General features: G+C 32.8%; 2 long non-coding RNA genes across 10 annotated transcripts in view; one reads left to right on the top strand and one right to left on the bottom strand.

Moving 5' to 3' along the window:
* The window catches only part of LOC146995027 (uncharacterized), a 79,821-nt gene extending 69,109 nt beyond the window's left edge, over window positions 1-10,712 (top strand). For 6 of the 9 annotated variants that reach the window (XR_015043466.1, XR_015043467.1, XR_015043471.1 and 3 more), the window contains one exon: window positions 10,567-10,712. This is a non-coding gene — a long non-coding RNA (uncharacterized LOC146995027). Of the gene's footprint in view, window positions 1-5,217; window positions 6,704-10,566 lie in introns of those variants that run through there. The other 3 variants (XR_015043469.1, XR_015043468.1, XR_015043472.1) reach the window with 1 other exon arrangement.
* LOC146995026 (uncharacterized) overlaps window positions 1-21,804 on the bottom strand; it is a 96,638-nt gene extending 74,834 nt beyond the window's left edge. The window contains exon 1 of the long non-coding RNA XR_015043479.1: window positions 21,245-21,804. This is a non-coding gene — a long non-coding RNA (uncharacterized LOC146995026). The remainder of the gene's footprint in view (window positions 1-21,244) is intronic.
* Between the last annotated feature and the right edge of the window lie 2,608 nt (window positions 21,805-24,412).

Below are 24,412 nucleotides of genomic sequence, written 5' to 3'. Positions count from 1 at the left end.
CTGTATCACTTTAAGTGATCATTGTTATATCTCTTTTGAAATTACGTATCAACATTCTAGCTCAACTCAAAGAGTCAAATATAAACTTACACAAATGGATTGGCTCTTACTGAAGGCAAAAATTGGTCACTTTTTTGGTTCAATGGAATCTTACTTGCCTAAAGATACAGTTGATCTTAATCAACTTATAATTAAGTGGACTCAGAAAATACAGGAATACTGTGACTTGGCAACCCACGCCAAGGGAAAATATGTTAAAACTCAACACAAAGGTGTCCCTTGGTGGACCCCGGAACTCTCAATATTACGAAAAAGAATCCTCGCTTTGAGAAAGCGTTATCACAAATGTATTCATGATGACGAACTAAGGGCACACTATAAGCAAGTCTATGAAAAAGACCTTGCTCTCTATAAAAGAAAGCTTATGCAAGCCAAAAGAACAACCTGGAAAAGATATCTGGAGCGTCTAAGTCCTAGTTCACCCTTCGGGGTACACTATGACATTGCTAAGGGGACTATGCAATCCCCTCTACAATTAAAAGCGTTACTCAAACCAGATAAAACCAAGACTTCCACAATAGAAGAAACTATACGTTTCCTAATGGATTACCACTTTCCTAAAGATATAATCAGCGAAGACACGGAGTTTCATACGACAATTCGTAACAACTTAAGGAATCCATATAATTCAATAAATGATGTTCCGTTTACGATTCCAGAAGTGGAAAATGCTATCAAATCCCTCAATCCAGGCAAAGCACCTGGAATGGACAATATATCTAAAGAAATTATAGCTGAAGTTTTCTATGCTAACCCACAATTACAAGTAGCGTTACTTAATGAACTCTTCCGTTGAGGAATATTTCCTAACTGCTGGAAGACAGTGAAATTAGTATTATTCTCAAAAGAAGGAAAAAATGGTGAGCTTCCTGATGCTTACCGCCCTATTTGCTTGCTTAACGCATGGAGTAAAGTCTATGATAAATTAATCACTAACAGATTGACTTATTTCTTAGTATCGAATTCCAAATTAAGTGAACAACAATATGGCTTCACGGCGGGAAAATGCTCAGCAGATGCCATCAAGGACAACATAGTCTCACAAATAGAAGCAAACCGACGTAATAATAATTACACCAACGTTATCTCTTTGGATATCAAGAGTGCATTCAACAATATTTGGTGGCCGTTCCTACTACAGGAACTCCGCAATCTGGGATGTCCTCTAAATATTTATAAACTTATTGAAAGTTTATTGGATAATAGACATATAATCTATGAAATAAATAATGTTCAATACTCCATAAAACAAGAAAAAGGATGTGTACAAGGATCCAACTCTGGACCACTATTCTGGAATATAGTAATGAATATAGCTTTAAAACTCGAATTTGAAGATGGAATCCACATCCAAGCTTATGCGGACGACGTTTCACTCCTAGTAACAGGATCTATGCATATGCAAATTCAAACCAAGGCAAAGTTGGCGCTTCAAAAACTATCAGAATGGGCACTCAAGTGCAAACTTCAATTCTCTCCCGAAAAGTCAAAGTCTATGTTTATAGCAATCAAAAAGCGTGGTGCAGCCTATTCAGCACCGACAATAAAGATGAACGATCATACCATTAAGCAACAAAAATCCATTCAATATCTTGGAATAGTCATAGATGAATGCCTTACCTGGCTACCTCATCTAGATTATATTAAATCTAAAGTTTGTAAAATAATGAACAATCTTCTTAGATTACTTGGGATGCCCAAACCAGTTCTGAAAGAACTTTATAAACGTGCAATAGAGCGTACCATAGTATACACATGTCCTGCCTGGTGGTACCCACCTACGGTAAAAATGCGAAACAAAACAAACTCTATACAACGCATAGCACTTCTTGCAATGACCAAAAGCTATAAGACTGCCCCTACTGCAGCTCTTCAAGTGATTGCTGGAATTATGCCGCTTGATCTTAAATTGGACATGGAAAACATCATCCAACGTACCAAACGAGGATGGACTGACTTTAAATATGAGGACTTAGAACTTTCACGGGATCAGATTGAATTCCCAGTACCTAAATGGCATTCTCATCCAGCTCATATTCAAGTCTTCGGATGGGACAACAAGCCTCCAATCAATAAAGGTTTAGAAATTTATACGGACGGTTCAAAAAGTGAAGACGGCACTGGAGCTGGCTTCTGTTCCTTCATGAATGGAGTTTGTCACGATCAATTTATGTTTAAACTGGATAAGACTAGTACAGTATATCAAGCTGAAACTTTAGCATTAAAGTCGGCATTACTATGGTTAAAATCACACCCCAGTCCTGCGCATATATATTCGGATAGCCAGGCTGTTTTAAAGTCTATCCATAAATACAATATCTATAATCAGAACATTATCGCCATAAAGAAATTACTGGCTTTTACAAAAGCAAAGCTTCATTGGATAAGAGGACACGAAGGCACTGCCGGCAATGAAAAAGCCAACGAGCTAGCCAAACAAGGGATTTACTCGAACACGTACCTAGACTGCAAGATCCCTATGAGTAATAGCATCAGGACGACAAACGTTCACACTTCTACCGAATGTTTCGGAGAAACGGCATTTCAGTGATTTTTTTTAAATCAAGTTATCACTAATCACGGAGCCTTTCCGATTTATATTAACAGATTCAAACTAAAGGAATCTACATGCAAGTGTCAATGTGGTAGTGAATCCGCAGATGCACTTCATATGATTATAGACTGTTCCAGTGTATCAACAAAATGTAGAGAAATTTTCAAACAAAATATAACTTTAGAAACTCTAAAACAACTAATTAAGAACGACAAGGGACGATCTTTGTTATCAAGTTTTATGGAATACATATACCATAATGAATCAGATCTGTACTTATAAATTGATTGTATTATATAATATTATTGTACTTATATTGGAATACTCATATCACAATGAATTAGATCTGTACTTGTAAATTCAATCGTATCATGTAATATCTTTGTACTTTTATTTGCCATGTTATTAATCATTTAATTATTGTAATACTTAATATTGATTCTTTACTTTGTTCTTCCTATCATTCTATGTTGCATTGTATAACTCAATTTATGTTCAAAAAATAATTTGTTTTGTAAATATAAAAACATGCTATGTAATGTATTTTTTCAATAAAGACGTTGGCGAGGCCAACACATCTCCTAGTCAGAAGACCTCAAAATTCTAACTAGGTCTTTCAAAAATTCTAATTGGCATTATTTGATCTTTGAGCTCTTGCTCCAAAATTGAAAATTTCCTTAGCCTATTGGCTCTGGTGATACTTCTGCTTAAGAAGTGCGGACCAGACAATCCATTTTCATGTTGTATGGGCGTTTACGTGGTTTTCCCCATGTATAACGCATATACGATCCAGTTTTGCTTAGAAAGTCCTCTACAGAGGCATCCTTACCCTTAGGCAGATAGCCGTCGAGTGCTTTGCTATATTTAAATAAACCACAACAAACCATATAAGTAATTTAAAAATCGCTTTATTTTATATATGCTTATAAAATGTATATATATATGTGTGTGTATGCGTAATTAAAAATTTTCTAATTGCTTCAGAACCTAACATTTATATTGATATTATATACATATACATACATTAATGAACATTGTATATTTAAGATTTTTTTCTTTCATATTTTATACCTGGTAGAGACATTAGGTATTTTTTTCCGGAATCAGGCAAAATGAAAATTAACAGAGCCTTCGCCGGGAATCGAACCACGGACCTCTGACAATATTGGCTCAGCGTGCAGAACCACTACACCATGAAGGGATGCTAGGAAGGCACGAGAAATACCTTACATACTCCCCTTTTGAAAGGGCGACTGAGGTTTTTAGGGGACCCAATCGCCAAATCCTGGGCGCAGAGAATCCTCATGAAACACCCTTTTAGTTCGGGCGCCACTTTAGAGACATTAGGTATTTTTTTCTGGAAGCAGGCAAGATGAAAAATTAACAACGCCTTTGCTGGGAATCGAACCACGGACCTCTGACAATACCGGCTCAGCATGCAGAACCACTATACCACGAAGGGATGCTAGGAAGGCGGGAGAAATACCTTATAACCTTGTTCTTTATTTTGTTGCATTTATTTATGCCTATATACATACATATAAAAAAAAACATAATAATAGGCTAAAAATTAAAAGCAAAATTTTTAAACCCGTCCTGCACTATAGATATGTGTGTATTGGACGGCAGAGTTTAGGGAAGTTGAAATTTTTGGAATTTGGGAAAGCACCGAGTGTCAAAATTAAGGGATGAGAAGTATTTATGATTTAGGGAAAGCACTGGGATCCAAAGTTTAGGCATGGTTAAAATTTAGAACTTACAAAAGCGCTTTGCAGCAGAATTTAGGACCTGTAGAGGCGATACCAGGCGGTTTCAAGCGCCAGCCCTAGATAAAGCCTTAAGTATATATGTGGGAGTTTATTTATTCAGGACTCATATTAGTTTGAAGCATGTGCAAGAAATAAACGTAGGTATAGTAAAAAACTAAACTATTACAATTCAGGCTTAATTCAGAACGCTATAGGAGCAAGACAAAATTTAGCGAAACCACTTGGGTTTCGTTGCCAATCTTGTGATACATAGCCAATAACGTATAACACACGCTATTAAGTTAGGCTAAAATTATCATTACTGATTCTAAGGCATTTTAAATTAATGTAGCAGACTGCGCTGCTCCCTGACCTTCTAATTTGACCCAGTTTATTAATTTTCGCAGACTGTTATTATTACAGAAATTTTATAAAAACTAAGCTTGAACTTTCGATTATGTCGAAAAGAGTTTCCAATTCTGGAGTTACAAAAGGGATCTACAAAGCGAAACCATGTTTAGAAGTCCATTAAACAAAATGTGGAATTGCTGCAAAAAATGCATACAGGCATATTCGTCTTAAAATTATGTGAGGAGTATGGCATTGGAAAGTCCACTGTATATGACACAAGAAAAAAGAAAAAGGAACTTTTTGAATTTTTTGTGGGAGCATCTTAAACAACTTGCATTGAACGAAATGTTTAATAAAGTAAACAAATATTAAGCTTTCTTTTGTAAATTTTGATACCCTTTAGATCATAATTGTTCTTTATTTCATAAATTACAATTTCATAATTTTAATTGTATAATTTCTGCATGCCATCTTACCAGATTTAAATTGATGATCTATTATTAGGGGGACCAAAAAGTAATGTCGTTTCTACGCATGTCGACAACAACGATAGACAACAACATGCTAAGGGCAGAAGTGGACGCAAATCAATGTCAAACAATCGAGGAACTGTCAAACACTCTTAACCAACCTTGGTCGACCAAAAACATTTAAAGCAGAATGGAAAAATAAGCAAAGCAGGTGTTTGAGTCCCCCATAATCTGTCCGAAGAGAACAAGGCCAACCTATCCATCACACGCAATGTATTGCTTCAACGGCACCATACAGAACCATTTTTTGATCGCTTGATTAGTGGAGACAGAAAAATAAGTCCTATATGATAATCCAAAACTCAAAAGGCAGTTTTAATAGGGGTTACAAAGGGTTTACATCCCGAAAAGGCACTTCTGGGTATTTGGTGGAGTATTCGTGGAATTGTTCATTTTGAATTGCTGAAATCTGGGAAAACTGTTAATGTAGACCTTTATTCTGAACAATTGGATCTAGTGAACCAATCTTTAATTGGAAAATATCCGGCGATTGTCAACGGAAAAGGCGTCATTCTGCAACACGACTGTGCAAGACGAACACTGGAAAAACATAATGAATTGGGGTGGGAGGTACTGCCTCACCCACCATATTCGCCCGATATCGCACCCTCGGATTTCCATTTATTCCAATCCCTACAACATTTTCTTAGTAACAAAAAATTTCAAAATTTTGATGATGTCCAAAATGCCATCTTGAGATATTTTACTCAAAAACCAATTGATTTTTATTGATCTGGGATTGAAATCTGCATACTAGATGGCAAAAGGTTGCTGATAACGAGGGTGATTATATTATTGCTTAAAAATAAAAACTTGTTACAAATTTATTTGTTTGAATTTAATGTAAGAAAGCAACATTACTTTACAGCCCCCCACAGGATTTGGAAATATCCCAAATCCGGAATCGGCTAGTGCGGATTTCGAACTTTGTACTGTATTTATTAATACTATATGAAGAGATACTTTTTTAAATTATAAAAAATATTGCTTAAATTTTTAATGCATTTTATTCTCACTTTTTTGAAGTGTTTGTAAGAGTAAATTTTTAATTTTGCAATGTTATTGTCTGTTATTTTACTTCAATATTTATAATTAAATTTTATATACAACAAAATTTATTTTGTAGATTTCAAAATTGTGCATCATATACATATTTAATACTTCTAAATATGTCAAACAATACATAAAAAGTATTATAAATTAAACATGCTTATCTTCTACTACAGAAATGTTTAACAGCAACAAAATTTAATTATAAGATTTTTCTTTTCTTTCATGTTTGCAGCAAATGCAAGAAATAAAAATAATTCTGAAGATGTTTTTTATGTTGAAAGGTATCTAGTGGCATTAACTGCATAAGATACTTTTAAGCAAGTTGTAGCTTATATTTAAAAGAGTCGCTGATATTATCATCCAAGCCTCATATTTTCAAACTACAGTAAATTTTTTTATAAACATGAGGTTTAGAATAATCACTTTCCTAAAAATCAAATAATGACACAAACATCAAGTTCTTAGGAGCCTGAATTAATCAGAATCACAGAAATTCAGTGGTTATGTAGAAATTATCCACAGCAGGACAACTCAGAAAGTTCTGGGGACAAGTAAAACATGCACCAAAAATTTTGGAATCATTTGCCATGATCTTTATTAAATAAATTTAAGATGATTTCTGAAAATAAAAATTCAACTTTTTTTAAAATTAAATACTGGAAAGCACTTTCCTGTTTTCTCACATGTGCTTAAAATTCTAATTTAGAATGCAGTTGTCAAGAACTGAATTTATTGCCTATGAAAAAATATTTCATTTTCAGATTAGATATAAAAGAATTTTTTTACCTCAGTAGTACATAGAGACTTCAAACTGCAAAAAAGAAATAAAAATGCATTTCAATAGTCAGTACATAACAGAATATGCTATACAATATTTACATATAAGTTGCTTCAAAGGACTAAACTGGGAAGTAAATTTCTTCTGAAATTTAAGATGAATATGAAGAAGGTATACAATAAATAATTATGAAACTAAATTGAAGACCTTTAACTAAGAATTTAAACATGCTGCTAATTAATGTATACAGAATCATAGCCTTTAGTGCAGTAATAAGGAATAGCAAATGTAATAAACAGTAACTCTTTAATCAACACTAAGAAAACTGCTGAAACTGAACATAAAACACTAAGTTAATAATTTCAGAAACAGTTACAAAAAAATAATTGTTTAAAATCTTTACATATAACAACATAACACTGTTGGGCATAATAACAATTCAGCCTTTTAGGGCATAGTACATGCAGCAGAAAAGGTTTGAGATGGCACACAATTTGCTCTCAGTTCAGTTTTATATCCCTTTGGCCAGTGAAGGCAAACTCATTAGTCAACAGAGTCAATTATCAACAGTTCAGCACTGTATTTATTAATACTTGTATTCTCTTTTCAAGTATCTTCTTCCATTCATTCTCTGCATATGTCCAAACCATCTTATTTCTCAACACTACATCTTTTTTCGCTCCACAACACTCCCTAAAATTAACTCAATATTTCAGTTTTTAAGTCTTAGTTAAACTATATATATATGTCGAATAAAACTTGATATTATACTTAATAACGATACTATTTTATTGATAAAAGAGAATTGCAATATATTGAAAAACTTGAATCGCAATAATGACTAACAAAACACTAATGTAAACAATGGCCTTGCATCTTCTTGAAAAGTTTGCATTTTGTATGTTGTTTTTCATTTTAAGCCTTATTACAAGTTTTCATGAATAAGATGACTTCTCTATTTACTCTTGACAAAAAGTTCATGCTTGAAAATTATTGATCGTATGAATATGTAGACTCGAATAAGAAAAACATCAAACGTTAGTTTTTTAAGCTGATTACATGAGTCGGGAATAATATTATTCCACATGTTTTCCTTCTCCAGATTACTTGTGCTGTGAACTAAGCACACATTTATTTTTCTCCAATGTTTCTACATCAGCACTTAAAATGTTCAAATTTCAAGTTTCATAATTTTTTTTTTTTTTTTTAAATTCAGCAATTGATTTCAGAGTTGCCAATGTGAATATTAAACAGAGAAATGCAATTCCGTTGCACTAGTATTAAGAGGTTTTTTAACAAAGGCTAATGTTGCTTTGCTGATTCAGAATTCCTGAAACCTGCTGAGAAAAACTTCTGTCATAAAACTGTTGTTTTGAAATGGCAAATGTCAATATTAGATCTATTTTCTTGAGAATGTTTCAACAGGCTTGGAAAGTGAACCAAAGTTTCTGTTTCAAAAATCTTGAGCAGAAAGAGATAATTTGCTTTCAAATGAAATAACTTCTTCCAACATCAGAAAAATTGTGTTTCCTCTTCCCTATAGGAGGTTCGAATCCCGCGAACGGGCTGGCTGCATGGGCGTTTTCGTGGTTTTCCCCATGTGTAACATGTTAAAAACGAGCCAGTTTCCCTTAGAAAGTCCTCCACGAAGGCATCCCTCCTCTTAGGCAGATAGCCCTCGAGGCTTTGCCATAATCACACACACACACACACACACCTCTTCCCTATAGTTTTTTGATTAAGCTGATTTAGATGAGATGTAACGTCTACCATAAAATAAAATTTTTGGATCTACTGATCATTCATTAGTTCTGGATTATAAACACTCATTTCAAGGAGTAATGCTTTAACTTCTGTTAATAAGGATGCAAAACATTTCAAAACATTTCCTCTTGATAACCAACGCACTTTATTATTCAGCAGAAGATCTGAGTACTCGCTCTCCATTTCAACTAAAAATTCTTTAAACTGGCGATGATTAAAAGCTGTAGTAATAATGAGGTTAACAATAATATAATTATGAATTCCATAACTTTGCAAATTTCTTCTGGAAATGTCGAGCACAAAGCGCTTCTTGATGAATGATACAATGGTAAGTAAGATCTTGTCACTGATTTTTCCTTTCAAAATAATAACAAAAACGTTTCTTACCCCGGTCATTCTTTTCGCCCTGTTTGTTGCAACTGAGACAAGTTTATCGAGATTTGGTGATCTACCAGGAGACCAGAAGAAAAAGCAGAGTTGGCAGCTGTGGGTTTATAAATATAAAAAACTATTTTTATTCGAATCCTGGTATATACCAACATTTTCTGTACTTTTTTTGGTTTAATTTATAAAGTAAGTTCAAAAGCAATCTAAATAAATATATATATGCATTTTTCAAGTACTGAAAAGGAAGGGCATGATGGGAATGATCTTCTAGCAATGGTGAAAGGGGTGGAATAGGGCAAAATAGGTTGAGAACCACAATGTTAGATCTTTTAAGTATTAGTTAAAAAAAAAATAAGTTTGAAGCTTTACACGGCATTTAATTATTATTAAATGAAATTTGTTTACATCTAATTAGAATTTCGGAACACTTCCGCAAAGAACCCGGCAAATGTAAACATCGCCAACTTTGGCGATAATAGTTCAAACCTGGTAATCCGGCAGATTCAACCTATTCGCTTGTAAGAAGGTTGCAACCATTCCTCTAACGTTCATTTTGTTGAATTATCACCGTCATTGTTCGCATTTGCCAATTTAAATTATTCTTCACTTATTTATTATTATTTTTTTTGTATTTTCACGTTATTATTTATGAACTTTTAACAAATAGATAGAAATATTTTCATATAATAAAGGAAGTTTTCGGTGACAGATGCTAGTTTGTGGAAGAAAATATGGCGGGAGAGGGGTTAATGATAATTGGTAACATGGCTGTTAACGTAGCGTTAAGCACACAGAATCATGAGGTTTCCAACCGATAAAATATTTTGACTTCATCACCTGCCAAAATATGCATTTTAAATAATTAATTAAGTAATGTTTTTATTATTGGTATGGTCATCTAAAATTATGAGAAAAACAATATTTATGGCTTAAAACTTTAACCAGATAATATATTGTTAATGCTTTTCCAACAATAACATTTGAGAAGATTTCAGGTGTGACACACAAAGAGATGATTAAACTGAAATAAAAAGTATTATTGATTCTCTAAAATGACAGAATAGTTTTATGGATACTCAAAGTCATCAAAATTAGCAAACCACTACTTGTGTAATGAATCCAAGTGCAAATGACTCTTCAAAAGTTTTATTAACAATGCTACTGAATAGAATTTCAATACTGAAAATTATTGGCACTGTCAAATATACTATGAAAGACAGGCAGTTGTTTCAACATAAAATGCTTTAAACTGTTTACAAGTAAATTGATAAAAATAACATTGAAAAACTGTTTATGTAAAATGGATGTATTAAAAGTCATGCATTCATTAATTTATTACAGGCACATGGCTCTTATTGAACTAAGACTGTCACTGAATGATTGTTTGGAATCGACATTTCTTGCTGTCTGAAACCTACTTCACCTATGATGTAAATATGCAGTTGTGGTTCTCACTGACATAAAGTTTAGCCACTCCTGATCGATTATATATGTCTACTGTATTTATACCTATTATACTAATTATCAGATACAATTTTGAGAATATCAACAAGCAAAACACTTAAAAATTTAAAAAAGACACTTGTAGTAGAAATATTAATATTCTATATGAATTATGGAAAGTACATGTAATGAATAATACCATGACCAAACACTTAAAAAAAAGAATAGATTAAGTATTTCCTACCTCGATACTTGAGAAAGCAATCCTGTTACACAACACATAGTTAACTTTTGATTACATGATATTACATATTACATATTTAGTCCTACGAGTGGTTAAGAAGGCTGAATAGTGGTAGTTCAATCTCGGCTCAAATCCTGAAAAACGAGCTGGTTGTGCAGGTTATTTTTTTCGTATGTGTTTTGTGAATTTTGTGACATTTTCGTGGTTTTCCATGAGCCTATTTACCCTAGAAAATATTCACAAAAGCATGCCTTTTTCAGCTAGCTCTCACATGCTTTGTATATTGAATTAAGTACACACAAACCCTTCTTAATTTTAAAATGATAAAGTTATTAAGTTCACATTACATGCAACGAAGCTTTTTACAAGCCAGGATACTTTCTTTAACAATTACAGTGCTAATTAGTGCTGTACTTCTCAGTTATATGTGAAATAACATCTCAGTGTCACTGCTTGTGACACATTTGTTTCACTTAAGTCTTCTTATGCAGTCATAAGCATGAAATAAACAAAACAATAACATTTGAGAAGATTTCAGGTGTGACACACAAAGAGATGATTAAACTGAAATAAAAAGTATTATTGATTCTCTAAAATGACAGAATAGTTTTATGGATACTCAAAAACTCATGGTTATGCATGAAAAACCTAATCCATACATCCTTGGTGACTGATATTAACATAGTTTTTATGCTGCATTTGTGAACTACGCGGTTAAATTGAGTGAAATTGTGACTAAATTTCAGAAGACTTATAAAATTATGGTGTGAAAATTTAAATGTGAAATTAAAATCAAGGATACATTGGACAGAACAATCAAAAAAGAAATGTTGTCCATAAATATATTAATAATAATTAATGATAAAATGGACATTTAAAATATTCATATAATAAATATATACAATTAGTGTAATTAAAATAAATATATGCATTTAAAAATGATCTAACTTGGACCATATTTGCAATTTTTGTAATGTTATTAAATATGGACTTTAAATAAAATTTTTAGCAGCATACATCATTTGGGTTTGTTTAAATTATGGAAAAGCATGGGAGAGATATCTGCCTAAAAGAAAAGATGCCTTCAAGGAGGTCTTTCTGAAGGACACTGGTTTGAATCCACGTTACATATTGGGAATACCATGAAAACAATCATACAACTTGCCCATTAGCTTGGCTAACTAAACTACCTTGTTGTTTGACTTCTGAATCAGTACCAGAGTTCAGTCACTTTACTGTTTAGCTGCTGATGAGCTGTATATCAGTTGCAAAGCAGTGCACAAAAAATGATATATTCCTTGGTTCTCGTTATGAGTTACACAGGGTTCATAGCCACATTTTAGTTAAAAAAATAAGCACTTTTCAAGCACATTTTAAGAAAAAAAATAAGCACCTGTCTAATGACATTATACACAACTGCATAACCTTAATTAGACTTGTAATTTAAAATATGAGAAATGCAGTATTTATTAAGAGAGAATAAGCATTACCTCAACCATGGAAAATAATTACTTTTTTTTTCCCTTTAAATTTTAAATAACAGTTCAATTTACAGAACTAGTTTACAATGAGAGAAAAAAAAAAAAAAAAACTATGCAGAACTAAACTATATTACAAGATTTAATGATGAAATTTCAGTTCAAAATAGAGAAAATAAATAATAATAAGGCATATTTATTGTATTTGCTTGGAACCTAATAATAAATACAATTTATTTTTCCACTCATATTAATATTTAAATAATTTAAATCTAAATTCTGAATATTTTCTAAATTTTCATTGTATATCAGTTTTCTCTTAACAGATATTGCAAGCAAAGTAATTTAAGTAAAAAAGAGGAACATTTCTGAAATCAGAAGACAGAAATTTGCTTCATGCAGTCATCCTTTAACAGTAAAAGCTTAACTAAGCCGCATACTTGGAAACTGGCGAATATTCGGACAGTTGAGCGTAACTTGAAAAAGAGGAGCGGAGGGGGGGGGGGTTGACTGTAGCCACTTTTTAGATTTTTCCGCTAAATAAATGCTTTTGACATTTTGATATGTGAATCATATAAAAATAAACCAATGGAACTGAAAAATATTCTGCTTAGCAAGCACAGTAAAACTCTTTTAAGTGTTCATAAACAAATCTCAAACAGAACATCAAAATTAATTAATTAATTATCTCTGCGAAATATCGCAAACGTTATTGCACAATACGTGTGCCATAATTCTTCCCTACGTGATATTACGCAATCGGAATCAACAGCTGCTGAAATTGGGAGAATAAAGAACTAAATATGAGTAACTGGGGTGTTTTTCATTCTAATTTTCAACAGACGGCGTTAAATTTCCGCAATAGAATCATTCTTCGCTTGGGTTGGTAGACCACAGAACTTTTAGTCCTATTCAATCCAGATTGGAAAGTGACAAAAAAAAAAAAAAAGTCCGTTGCTTGTTTTGCAGCGAACTTGTAACAGTTTCAATATTTGAGATTTTGCGGAGAAAGGGGAGAACCTCCCAATCTTCGCACTATATAATGTATTGGCCAAAAAAAATTAAATTATTTTGACTATTCGATTACTTTCCCTTTATTTAAGCCATTCCGAGTATTATTCCTAAAACGCTGTGTTAAAATACAACCATTTTTGGAAGTTTACTATACTTCAGCAGTTACTGCAACTGTTATTATAAACATTCATACATATACTCATAATATAAGCATAATGATCATAATAAACACAAATATGAACTGACCAAGCGGAACGAGAATGCAAATTATTAAGATCTGGATAGAAATTTAAACGTGTATAGTATTTGGGTGAGAGGAAAAGAATGCCGAATGTACCAAAATTTTCTACTGCTTTCGCAATTCTTTGACCAATATAACGACGGGCACCTGTCTGTACTCTTTGTGCGCACCAAAGGTTATGTTAATGCAGAGAAAGGGGGAAAAGCTATTTCCGGGAGTATGATTCACCACCTGACATTCAATATTAAGAAAAGTTGTTTATTTAGTTTCGGCTTTGGTAGGGGGAAAATAGCGCGTTCATTAAAAAAAAAGCACTAAAAGCAAAAAATAAGCACTAAAAACAAAAAAATAAGGGCTTTAAAGAAAAAGTAAGCACCTATAAGGGCCTTTATATTTTATTTTCAAATATAAGGACTTATAAGCACTTATAAGGACCGCTATGAACCCTGGTTACATGCAAAAAAGTCTTAATAAAAATCGATATGCCAAATGTAAAGTTAATATGTTGGTTTTTTCGTGCAATACATAAACATATACATAAAATTTAAAAAAATAAGTCAGAGCAGAATATAATTTATTACTAAAAAAACTTTTATGTAATCAGTTGCAATTAAGTTTCTATTTAAATGAGAATATCTATTCATTTCATTTATGCGATCATAATGGATTTTCAATCGTAGTTTTGGAAGTACTTTAAAATTATGCAATGAAGATATTAATCGTAAATTCACAATTTCTTTAGAAACTGCACTGTTAAAAACATAAATATTTTGGAATTTTATAATACTGAAAGATATTCAAAGACAGATCTCAATTTTCCCAAGAAATTGCCAAGAAAAAGGGTCATTATTACAAAGCTCAATATTACATGATTTTTCTACTTCCATTAAGCTTTACATATTGTTTTCTGTGCTAACTTGAATTAAATACAAATTTATTTTCGTGCATCGTGTTTAACCAGTTAATTTTGAATTTTCACTTTCGTATGCTTAATATATTGTTTTCTCTGCTAACGTGAATTTATGTTACTTATTCTTTAATTACTTTGATTATATTCTTTAAATATCATGTTTACGCGGCTTACTTCCATGTGTTTTAATATCTCATAACCAACGCCCATCAACCATAGGTGAACTTGGCGAGTAAAACAGCAACGGCGCCAACGGGTTCTCTGTGGATGAAAATTCAGAATTTCTAAATCAATCAAACACATTCATGAAAACAAGCAATTTCAAAAGTCATTATAATAACAGTAGTCAAGAAAGCATAAAGTTACCAGCAAGAAATCTCTAACAAAGTTAAAGATCATCCATATAATCCAATTGCTATATTAATCAAAATAAATAAGAAATTCAGTACAAAGTCTGAAATCCAGACGTCCATTATCCGAAATGATCTAAAATCCGGACCTCAAAACCACCAACAACATTTTTCTCCTAAGTTTTACGCATGCACATTTGATTCCACCCCCCTCCGAGCATAATAAAACATCTGGAGTGTGCCAATTCTTAATTTCACTTTGACACTAAATGAAATACATTGTTATTGAAGAAACAAACCTTTTAGCATAAATATGTACGATCAGGATCAGTAACTTGGTTTCATTCCTGCGTATCCGCTTTATGGTACACATCTCAAACTGAAACATTCCACATAGATACATCATTGATCTGACGCCAACCTTGGGAATCATTATTTATTATACTTTCCTTTCATCACCGCATGTTTATCAAAACATGACAACTTCAGTAATGACTCATGTAGCGATGCCTAAACAATTTTTGGTACTTTTCCGTTTTGCCGGCGCAAGCGATAAAGTCGCCAATAATGGTACAATCGATGCCAAAAGGAATATTCTCGCTGGTAACCTTTTACGCCTCATTTTCAAAACAAGTCGCAGCTTTTTCTTATCAGATTGATTGGTTTTTTCAATACTGGCATATAATTACATAGAATTTTTATCAGATAGTTCAGTTTTATGTCTAAGGCCATTTTCAGTAGTTAAGTCAATTAGGATGCAATCACAGCTCTTACCCGAAGCCGAAAATATAGAAAAGGTCATGGGTTAAATTCATCAATTCTAATAAGGATACATTAGCGAAGTAAAGCACTGCAGTTTTACATAATTTCTAAGTAAGCTATTCGTACGAATTGAAATATTTCTTGCATTTAAACTTGTGTTCCAAATTAAGATTTAACTTGAAATTAATGTAGATAATTACTGAGAGCATTAGATTTTTGTAGAGTAGTTTACGTGAGATGAGATAGCTTGGGGTCACGTGATATAAACCGGCGAATTAGGATTTTGAACCATGAAAGCATAGTAAATTCTTAAATTAATGTCTTTTTACAAATTTATTGTCTTTATTTATTGGCTTTTTATAAAGTTTTAAGTGATATTAAAATGTTTATGCCTTCAAAAAATGAATTCTTAGAACTAAGATTTTTTTAATATTTTTTATGTGTATACTGTCTGTTGTCGCCAATAAAGTCTGCTTGGCGAGATTTGCGCCGGCGAAACGGAAAAGTACCCAATTTTTCTTGTTAGTAATTGAATAATAAAGGTGTATGGTAACCTTATATGTTGACATTACGCTTGGCGATGATTACAGATTTAAGTTAAATGTGCTAAAAAAATGTTTACGAGGAAACATTTACCAAACATTTCTTTCCATGTGATAAAAATAGATTTTGTTGATGATACTCACAGACTCAAAGATTAAATTTATGGCTATTTGAATTAAGAATAATTGATTTGTTATTCACATAAACCCAGAACCAGCACCAGGGCTCGTATGGCTGCAGAGACTCGGAGAATTTAGGACCCACAGAGACTGCATCAGGCGGTAAGATATCTAGCGCCGGCCTTCAATAAGGCTGAAATATATGTGGGAATTTATTTATTCAGAACTCTAATAAGCCTTAAGCACGTGAAAGAAATAGACATAAGTATGATAAATAACAAAACTAATATAATTCAGGCATAATTGTCTCAGTGCGTGATAGAAGCAAGATAAAATTTAACAGAACAACTTGTCGTTAGTCGCCAAGCTCATGATGCATAGCCAAATATGTACAGTGAAGGATAGCTAAATTTGATGATGATAGCCACTAATTTTAAAGGTTTTCGGATATAGCAAAACAAAGGCGAAATTTTCCAATTAACGGATTTTGTAAAGAAATGTGGACAAGCTGTAATAAATGAGGATGATATAAAAGAAGTTTTCATTGTGATGACAATCCTTCTCAATCATCAATCAATTAATGAATGGCGAAATCTGTAGTATAGTTCTAGATCCAGAAAATACGCTACTGATAGTGAAGAAAGTGACAGAGAAGTTACTGACAACGAGAAAATTTTGATTGACAAATTAATCGGAATTCTCGAAACAGCAGTTACAGGACTTCAACAATGTAACTAAGCAAAGGATTATGCCTGTCTACAGAATTAAAGAGAATGTATTAGCGCAACAAACGGAGCAACTTAAACAACTTGCATTGAGAGAAATGTTTAATAAGGCAAACAAATCAATATTAAGCTTCTTTTTTTTTTTTTTTTTTTTTGTAAATTTTGATACCCTTTAGGTCATAAATACTTCATTATTTCACGAACTTTATCCATGTACACGTCGATCTATTTTCACTTAAAAAAAAAAATCCCCGAATTTCACAAAAATAGCATTGTGCACTCTTTTAACTTTATCCATGTACACGTCGACCTATTTTCACTTAAAAAAAATCCCAGAATTGCACAAACTTGCATTGCACACTCCCTTTACTTTGTCCATGTACACATTGATATATTTACACTTAAAAAGTCAAAGGAGCACCAAATTCTACAATATAGGGGAAAAAAATGCAAAATCTCAATAAAATACATTTTAAACCAAAAAATAAAATAACATAGAAAAGAAAAAACATGTTATATATTTAAGCACTACCAAAAGCAAATATTCACTTACCATGATTTTCGAGTTCGCTTCGTACACCCCGAGCCACGTAAAAATCAAAATATCAATCATACTCAAATGACTTTTTTCAAACCAGGTACTCTTTCTGATCGAACACTTCACATAGTGACCATCTGAACTTTTCTTCCTACAAACCCATTCAAATCCATCTAAACGATTTTTACGTTCGACTAGACGCATATCCTTCCTACATACAAAACACTTATAATGGCTACTAAGTAAACCTACATTTACACACCAGTCAATTAAAGCTCTTTTCCCCTTTTGCTCCAAATTGTACAGAAACTTCAAATTAATCTTACTACATTCGGCCATTCTACTGTCTAAAGAATCAAACCAACACACACCACAAAAACGCTTACAAAACATCCCATGATTCAAAATTTCCCAGAATCATGCACCTGATTATGTCACAATAGGGTTTCCATAACATTCAACTACTCAGGCTACCATAAATGAAACAACAACTTGGTGATAAATCAAACAACAACTTCACCATAATACAAGGGGTACCTTAAAGTCTACTCTACCCCAATTTTTTTACTTGCTATTTTCAAGTTGGCAATTTTGAGAAACGTGCGGAGCAGTGGGTGATTCTGCACTCTCCCAGTTTGTCGCAAGGGCTCTTATAGGATTTTACCCAAATTTTAATTAACATAATCTAATATTTTAAAGTTGCAATTGCATAACATTATGGGAAGAAACGTATTCATGGAAAGGTTGTTTCACATTACGGAAAGCTTCTATCAATCTACAACTTTTATTTATTTTTAATTAAAACAAATTTTAAGACTATTTAACAGGAAGAAAGAAATAAAATAGAATGGAAATATCCCCATTATAAATAATCAATAAAGATCCTGAATTATTAAAAAAAAGTGTGGAAATTTTTCTCTTCCTAAATATTTAACATTACTGGATAAATAGTAGCATTTAGGCTGATTAGCATATTTCAGCTAAATATCCACTGTATCCTTAATTCTTACTCATCTATTACAATATAAATATACCTAAGTTTGAAAAATAATATTAGGTACTTTTCCGTTTTGCCGGCACAAACGATAAAGTCGCCAATAATGGTACAAGTGATGCCAAACGGAATATCTTCGCTGGCAAACTTTTACCCTTCATTTTCAAAACAAGTCGCAGCCATTTCTTATCAGATTGATTGTTTCTTTCAATACTGACATACAATTACATAGAATTTTTACAAGATAGTTAAATTTTTTGCCCTAAGACCATTCGCGGTAATTAATTACGATGCAATCACACCACTCACCTGAACGCAAAGATATAGAAAAGGAAAATCAAGGGTTAAATTCATCAAATCTAATGAGAATGCACTAGCGAAGTAAAGCACTGCGGTTTTACATAATTTCTGAGTAAGCTATTCGTACGAATTAAAATAATTCTTGCATTTGAACTTGTATTCCATAAGATTTAACTTGAAATTAATGTAGATAATTACTGAGAGAATTATATTTTTGTAGCGTAGTTTACATGAGATAAGATCACTTGGGGTCACGTGATATGAACCGGCGAATCAGGATGAAAGCAAAGTAAATTCTTAAATTAATGTCTTTTTACAAATTTATTGTCTTTATTTATTGGTTTTTTACAAAATTTTAAACCATACTAAAATGCTTATGCCTTCAAAATAAAAAATTCTTAAAACTAACATTGGTTAAATTTTTTATGTGTATACTGTATGTTGCTGCCAATAAAGTCTGCTTGGCGAGATTTGCGCCGGCGAAATGGAAAAGTACCCAATATTATAATTAAATTGTCTTGGACTAAATATCTCACAAGATTAGTAAAGTTCTGCTTCAAGTAAGAGAAAAGCAGTTATGTAATTAATTGATAATACTGTATTATATTCTACAAGACATCTTTGTGTGTTTTCCAAGAGGTTTCACCTTTCAAATTCTGCCCTGCTTCAGAAAATATGTTATAGTGTCAAAAGCTGTTAAATACATGATTTTAGAAATTTTCAGAAAGATCATTTCAAAAATTTGGTTAATCTTTGGAACATGGTAACAGGTAGTTTGGTGACATTTTAGTAAGGTGATAAAGGTTACTAGCTAGGATTTTAGCAATAATCTGAGAAGTACACAGTTCGAATCACAGATTATTTTGTCTCAGAGAAATGAGAGATCATGAGACATGTCATGTGACATTTTCCGGAAAATTCCAAACAGGATTTTAGCTAATAAGCACTTAGAAACAATTTCGCTGCTAAAGTGCAGAATCGCCCACTTATTTGTTTGGTGCTTTTTACAAGAGTAAGAAGAATTGGATTTTTGTAATTTTTTTTTTTTTTTTTTAATTTTTATTTTTTAAGTGAAAATAGGTCAATGTGTACATGGATAAAGTCATTTTTGTGTGCGCAATACCAAAGTGTGCACAATGCCATTTTTGTGCAATTCTGGGATTTTTTTTAAGTTATAATAGGTTGATGTGTACATAGATATCGTGTATATGCAATTCTTAAAAACGCAGCAAGCAGTGGGCGATTCTACACTTCCTCCCAATTTCGCACCTAATCTTCGTCATGATTAAGCACTTTTGTTCCATAAAAGTTCTAGCATAAGCGTAATTCGGCTAGCAGATTGTTGGAAAAAATTTTGAGTAAAAAAAAAAAAATAAAATAAAACATGGCTTTACTTCGTGAAAACAAAATGGCATCCAAAAAAAAAAAAACTAGCAGGTTGCTGTAGCAGGGATGGTCGCCAAAGTTTCGCCAAGTTACCATAATCCGAAGATTCACCAAAAATTTTACTAAAAAATTCCCTTTTTCTACTTGCAAACTAATAACAAATTTAAGAGTTTCTAGTTTATTTACAGTGTGAGCTCCATCTAAGGTATTTTGTGCGTTATGGCATTTTGTCCCATTTTTAACGAGCATTTTAAGCTAAACATACAGTTCTGAAGAATAATGGTCAACTTAATATAACATGTGACATAATGAAAATATAGTCAGCCTATTTTTGAACTTATACTTAACATCTGGATTTATTGTAAAATGAAGACTAAGAAAACGCATAATTCAAGGAAACTAACATTTTATACTTTTAGTTTCGCACATTTAAATATTCTGGCACTTTTTTAGGAAACTACACATATTCGATTACATTTGGATATCAAACATTTTACTTTAATTGTATATTGAATTCCTACATACAAACAGATCACGAATATAAATATTTTCGCTCTAGCGTAGAACTGAGTGCCCCTTCGCTTCACGACAACTTTTTTAAATTTTGGCGATGAAACCTTACTTCTGGTTACCATGATAGTTTTAACTCTGTTTTAGCTTCCTGATTTTATTTAAATGAAAATAGATTGATGTGTACATGGGCAAATTTAAGGCAGTGCGCAATGCCTAGTTTGTGCAATTCTAGGATTTTTTTTTAAGTGAAAACAGATCAATGTGTTCATGGACACAGAGTCTGTACAATTCTTTGACTTCTTATTTTTGTTTTGTGTAGCGACCATCAAGAAATTGTACCTTCCTGGTGCCGATCTTGGCATCAAAAAAAGAATCGCCAAAAAACAAGGGGCACCCAATTGTAAACTTTTACCAATATTTTGTGTATTTGAAAAAATATATATATAAGTGAATACATACACAGCAAGCCTTTTGAAGCGTTCTTCTTCATCACCCGCATCAATATCCATTGAAGTCTCGGAACTTTTAAAAAGAAAAGCACACGGTAAATAACACATTTGTTCATTGGCGCAAACACAACCAGCGAATCAGCTTTACGTTTCAACGTTGCCAAATCGCGCAATTTTCGACAAAACTATGCTGCCAAAATTCATGTGCTTGCGTTTTTGGGAAATTTTCCCTGCTCTTTTTTCTTAAACGCACATATGTTAAAATAACTTTTCTATTAAAATTAATTTATAATAAAAAGATCTTGCCCCCCAGATGGTATAGTGTTTAGGAGCTACTCTAATTTTTCATTATTTAATTTCTTCAAATATAATGCAAGACTCTAACATTTGGTGGCAACAGTTTGAAAAGTAAAACGAACATTTATAATAGTGATTCAACGGGGAGATCAGAGATCATTATTCGTTAAGTAGTGTTCGACCCGAGGGCCTTTACCACTACATGTTTATCAATCCCCTAAGGACCTGTAAAAGTTCGTTAAATTCCATAAACTGGAAAAGTCGTATACATTTGTAATAAAAGTGCAAAGTCTTCAGTTGCGAAGAAGTTGATCAGGGGTGACGCTGTAGCCTTGGCTACTAATGTTTAAAATTAATTTATGACTAGTAACAGCATGAATTATAAACAAATAGCTAAGTTATTGCATTTTATTTTCCAGCTATCGAAATGCGACGCTACGAGCAACGTTTTGAAACCAAAACCTAGCAATCATGAATCAGAACTAGAACTAGTTGCCATTCAGCATAAAGAAATTTAAATATAAATATGAATATTAACAAAATATTAAAGTTAATTTTATAAAATAATTAAACACATGAACAAATATATGAAATAAAAAATAATTATTTCTCATGCAATAACTGGGCCACTACACTACTCCCCCACCAGTAACTAAGTTACGTTACGAAGATGGAGAAATAGGTAGTAACTAGTATTGCAGTGTTAACCACTATCAAAATAATTTAGTCAGTCCTTGAATCTAACAGGTAAACGTATAGTTCTGCCTGTGCGAGAAGGTTTTTGATTCACATCCGAATTTGAGTCCGGTCTCTGCAAATTACTGTAGTCAGGTTGTATCAACTGAGAATTTTCCTCAGCTAAAATATATGCTGGTTTCAGGCGATCCAGGGATATATTAACATGTTTTCCTTTTGTGCTAATAGTAAAATATTTGTCCTTGCGATCAATAACAGGAAATGGTCCTTCATAAGGAGGTTCCAAAGGTTTTTTTTATCCGATCTATTCGCTGAAACACATGAGAACAAGTTTTTAAGTCTTTATGGACAAATATCTGTTCAGATGAATTTTTACGAATTAGTCTCGGTCCAACAACTTCCATCTGTTTCTGGAGTTTATTAGCAAAAGTCTCCGATGCTGTCTGGATACTTGGTTCGCTGAAAAACTCGCCAGGAAGTCTGAGACTCTGGCCATAAACTACTTGCGCAATAGAATGATTGGTATCTTCTTGAATAGTGCTGTTGAATAGTTTACAAACCCAAAAGTACTGTTGGTAACGTGTCCGTCCAAGATATGTTGTTGTGGGCTTTTAATGCTGTTTTCAATGTTCGATGAAGGCGCTCAACATTGCCATTACACGAGGGGTGGTAGGCAGTAGTGTGTTGTAAATTGATGCCACAGATTTTGGACAAAGCTCGTAATGTATCACTTTTAAATTGGGATCCACGATCACTAATGAGTTTACTTGGCGTTCCGAAACGCGCAATCCAGTTGCTATAAAAGGTTCTTGCGACGTTCTCAGCAGAAATATTTTCTAAAGGAATTGCTTCCATCCAATTCGAAAATCTATCTATGCAAGTAAGACAATAAATATTCCCTTTAGATGGTGGAAGTGGTCCTATGAGATCGATATGGATGACAGAAAATCTTCCTGGTGATACTTCAAACTCACCTAATTTTGTTTTGGTGTGCCGATTGATTTTAGCTTTTTGGCAATGAATGCAGGTTCTTGTCCACAACTGTACATCTTTTTTTATGTTAGGCCAAATGAATTTTGATGTCATTAATTTCATAGTCGATTTTATTCCTGGATGTGATAAACCATGAATTCTTTGAAAGACGTGTTTTCTGAAAGCCTGAGGAATATACGGCCGAACATGTTTAGTTGATGTATCACACCACAAATATTTCCCCGATGGTAGAGAACATTGCTTGAAATTCAAGGAAGTAGTGGTTTGCAAACTCTTCAGTTCTTCATCTTGAGTTTGTTCATCAGCTATTTTATCATAATCTATCGATGAAATTTCATTAACTCTAGATAACGTATCCGCCACAATATTATTCTCACCTTTTAAATATTTGATATCAGTCGAAACCTGGGAGATGTATTGAAGTTGGCGAGCATGTCTAGGTGTTGCTTTGTCAAGTTTTTGACGAAAGGCGAATATTAAGGGCTTGTGATCTGTATAAATTGTAAATACTCTTCCTTCTAGATAATGCTTAAAGTGTCTAACTGAAAGATATATGCTTAATAGTTCTCTATCATAGGTGCTATATTTTTGCTGAGTATCACTTAATTTTTTAGAAAAACATGCTATTGGCTTCCATGAGGAGTTTTCATATTGTTGCAACACAAAGCCAATCGCCGTATCTGAAGCATCTGTAAAGAACGCCAGAGGTAATTCAGAATTGGGAAAAGACAACAGTGCCGTGTTCACCAGGTCATTCTTGCACGTTTCAAACTGTTTTTCAGCTTCTTCAGTCCATTCGATTTTACGTTTGTCCCTCTTTTTAGCTCCCTTGAGATACGCATGTAACAATGCTTGATTCTTCGCTGCATCCTTTATATAACGACGATAAAAGTTAAGTATTCCAAGAAAGGTTCTAAGTTCATGAATTGTTTCTGGTCGTTTGTAGTTAGTAATAGCTTGAACTCTTTCTGGCAAAGGACGGGAACCCTTAGGTGTAATTAGGTAGCCTAGAAACTCGATTTGGGGAACAGCAAAGACAGATTTTGAAACATTAATTCTTAACCCAAATGTATGTAATCTTTCGAAAACTAATTTAAGGTGATTTTCGTGTTCTTCATGGGTACTGGATGCAATGAGTATATCGTCTAAATAGGGAAAAACGAATTCTAATCCTCTAAAGACTTCGTGAATA

Source organism: Stegodyphus dumicola, chromosome 10, assembly GCF_044657685.1.
Source record: "Stegodyphus dumicola isolate Sdum_Otavi_A_Nest chromosome 10, ASM4465768v1".
Classification (NCBI taxonomy): domain Eukaryota; kingdom Metazoa; phylum Arthropoda; class Arachnida; order Araneae; family Eresidae; genus Stegodyphus; species Stegodyphus dumicola.
This window is presented reverse-complemented; position numbering and strand designations above follow the sequence as displayed.